General features: G+C 45.1%; 1 non-coding gene across 1 annotated transcript; it reads left to right on the forward strand.

Moving 5' to 3' along the window:
* Positions 1 to 423: 423 nt before the first annotated feature.
* Positions 424 to 530, forward strand: LOC119799641. The gene has a single exon (XR_005282917.1). It is a non-coding gene; the product is annotated as a U6 spliceosomal RNA (small nuclear RNA).
* Positions 531 to 3,577: the final 3,047 nt, after the last annotated feature.

Below are 3,577 nucleotides of genomic sequence, written 5' to 3' on the forward strand. Positions count from 1 at the left end.
GAGATCACTATGAAATTGTGGGCTTTCTTCTCCTTGATTTTATCTTTTTTAAGTCGATAAAGTCTTATTACTTGCTGTGTTACTAAAATATTAACTTCTCTATTTGTGGAGCTAGGAAGGAAAAAAATGATGTCCACATCCTGGCAGGCCGGCTTGCCCTTCATTCAGAGGGCTACGAGGGCTTACATGACAGGACTAGATTAATTTGTATAGCTCTTGACCTGGAATCCCCTTCTGCAGATGTGTGTGTGTGTGTGTGTGAGAGAGAGAGAGAGAGAGAGAGAGAGAGAGAGAGAGAGAGAGAGAGAGACAGAGAGAGAGAGAGAGAGAGAGAGACAGAGAGAGAACATATATTTATCACATCTCAGCCAAAGGAGCTAGGTTCTAGATGTAGACCAAGGAATTTAAGAATTACATAGTTTTGTGCTCACTTTGGCAGCACATATACTAAAATTGGAATGATACAGAGAAGATTAGCATGGCCCCTGCGCAAGGATGACACACAAATTTGTGAAGCTTTCCATATAAAAAAAAAGAATTACATAGTTTAAATGCCCAGAAATTTGCATTTACTACCCATAAACAGGGTATAAGACACTATTGTCACCCAAACAACATTATTGTACATTATAAATAATGTACTTTACATAAAAGCATATAAAAAACCTCAAATGTGGGGCAGTTTGTCTTTTGAAACAAAGAAGAGCCTGAAATGGGGGCAAGATAGCATAATGTAACCCATTGTGTCCCGAAAGCAAATGTTAATTAAGAGCTTGGCAGTGCCTCATAAGATGCACACAACACAGAGCATGCCTCTGGAGTTTGCGGCATGATTAGGGAGGCAAGCCAAATTTATCTCCAGCAATTATTGAAGAGCATTAGCAAGCATATTTTGGACCATTGAAGTGTGTCATTAAAAAATTAAGTGCAGGGATGGGAAGATGGTACAGTGGGTGGGAACACTTGCTGTGCAAACATGAGGACCCTGAGTTCAAATCCCCAGTACCTATATAATGGAGCGGGAATGGCCATGCATTTCTGTAACCCCCACAACCAGAGGCCGAGGACAGGATGGTCAGCGCTCTAGCTACCGGTCTTGCTCAAGGTTCAGTGAGAGATACTGTCTCCAGAAAACCATGTAGAAAGTAGTAGCCCACAACTCAAAACCTCCACCTCTGGCCTCGGCATGCATGCACAGACACATGCATCCACATACATGTTCACATACACCACACAGACACACACAAAAATAAATAAATAAATAAATAAATAAACAAGCAAACAAACAATAAGAATAAAATCAAGTGTCTCACGAACCAGATTGGAGAATAGAGAATGCTGTAGAGGGCCGCCTTACTTCTGTTCTCAGTCTCTTAGATCTTGGTGCACCGAGGTGCAAACCAGCAGGCCCACACACTCTCTCTACATCGCCTTCCCCACGAAGGTGGACTGAAACCTCAAACCGAAAGCCCAAAAAATACCCCTTAACTTGCTTTTTACGCAATGTTTAAGGAAAGGAATGGGCGTGGCACCAGGAGGCCACATCCACCATAACTCCATCTTATCCAGTAACTCTATGAAAATCAGGAGAATCCGGCCCTTCCTTCTCCTTCTGCTTGCCTGCTGGCCCTGCCTGGTCCTTTGTATTAAAGGGGAAACCTTTGGTGTTTAGTTTACTAGGGACGAGGGAGCAAAGCCCATTGGGAGGGTCCCCAGAGTCCCACTATAAACTTCACAGTTCTAAGGCCCCTGTGGGTGCCCACACCTACCGGCAGCACCCTACAATATTCTAGGCACGCCACTGAGCACCTGTTCAGTTTGACTGTGAGATGCCCTCTACAGGCTCCAGCTGGTAGTGCAGTCAGACCCCGGTGCAGGTCTCCTGCGTGTCTCTGCTTTCCCCCTTTCTTACATGGAAGTTCTTCATGTCTGGAAGCCCTGAGACAGAAAATTGAGGAAAGTCTCCCTGTCTAATTGTTCAAGGTCAACTTTGAACAAACCTGTTTCTTTCCACCAATTTCTGTCTCCTGAGTCCTCACCACAGGTCACTTGCCTTGTTACCTGGGGGGATTTATTTTCTGCTCCGACAGCTCCCTTCCAAAAATACACTTGTAAAGCTGACACATGTCACAAATATGCCTCACTTATAGGAATAAAAACAAATTATGTGACAATAAACAGAAAACACCTAAAAGATGAAATTGTCATCTGTGTCCCTAACGAATTTCATTACTGTTCTATCCAGACTCAATGGCTGGGGATGCACTTCTGCCTGTCTTGGCAAAAACCAAGGGAAGGGGCAGAGCTGTGTGACCGAGTGACGAGGGCCAGCATCTTGCTCCCACGGAGCCTGTGTGCATACTTGGCAGCTGATAGGAAAGTAAGATGTGGTAAGTGGGTCCGAGCCATTAGCGATGTGTGGACTGATGGGTGACACGCGGATACGGAGGATTGAGATGAGAAAAAAAAGTGCGTTGGGGAACCAGTCAAGTTTACCGCTTGCCTTGTACGGGACTGTCTTGCTTTCCCACGGATTCAAACACACACGGTTTTGAGAGCAAGCCATGGGGCTCCTAACTGAGTGAAGAAATGGGAGACCATCAAACAGTAACAAGATGCTTTGCTGTCTTTCTTTAAATCGATGCTTCCTCCCTGGCAGCGGAGATAAGCCCTGAGGGACCACTGAGGAAAATTTTAAAGCCATCCATAGACTGATATAATCTGAGATTTCCAGTAGCATCCCAACAAGATCGGCGTCCTCTGGTAGGTGACAGAAACCAGACATATGACTCTGCTACTGCCAAATTCTCAGAAAGACAATGTCATGGGCAGAAAGGGAGCTGTGATTGGCCCTCGGATCAAGTATGGAGCTGTAAAATCAAAGTCATAAGGCAAGAAGAATCTGCCTTGTGTCTCATAAACTGAAAGAGCAGAGAGGAAAGAATTAATATTTCCTAAACTTTCCGTGTCTGGTGAATGAAGGAGAATTCTATTTGGCTCGGGAGAATGCAGGAATAGATCCATAGATACGATGGAAATGTTGACGAGCATCTGTTCATTCATGATTTCATTCATTCACAAATCAGTCAGTGGTTGTCCAATAGCTGACTACATGTTAAGGCTTAGACACAGGGATAGGTGCCATAGATAAAAATAAATAGGTGAAGCACAGTCCCTCGTAAAAGGAAATCGATCTAGTTGCAGATATAGGAACAGAAAAATGGAACTTGGTGAGCTTCAGTCTAATCCTAAAATGGGCACGAGATACTGGGGAACTCAGGAGATGGCAGGAGGCAGTGGACAGCTGAGATGGCCCTTCGGCTGAGTCTCCAATGTCTCTGATGCAAGACGAACAGCCAGGAGAGCCAGATAGAGCAAACAACTGAAAGTGAGCTGGAGAATGTTTCCTGCAGACAGCAGCACTTCTGCGCATGCTCGCGCAAGGCGCGTCAGGAAGTGCCAACCAGCGGCAGAGGCAGGGGAGCCCAAATCAGAGCAGGATTTCTCAGAAGGGAGCAAGCCTCCCAGTCCATTCAAGGTCACATGGGACAGAACAAGAAAATGCAGTAATGTTCCC

This window comes from Arvicola amphibius, chromosome 12, assembly GCF_903992535.2.
Source record: "Arvicola amphibius chromosome 12, mArvAmp1.2, whole genome shotgun sequence".
Lineage (NCBI taxonomy): Eukaryota > Metazoa > Chordata > Mammalia > Rodentia > Cricetidae > Arvicola > Arvicola amphibius.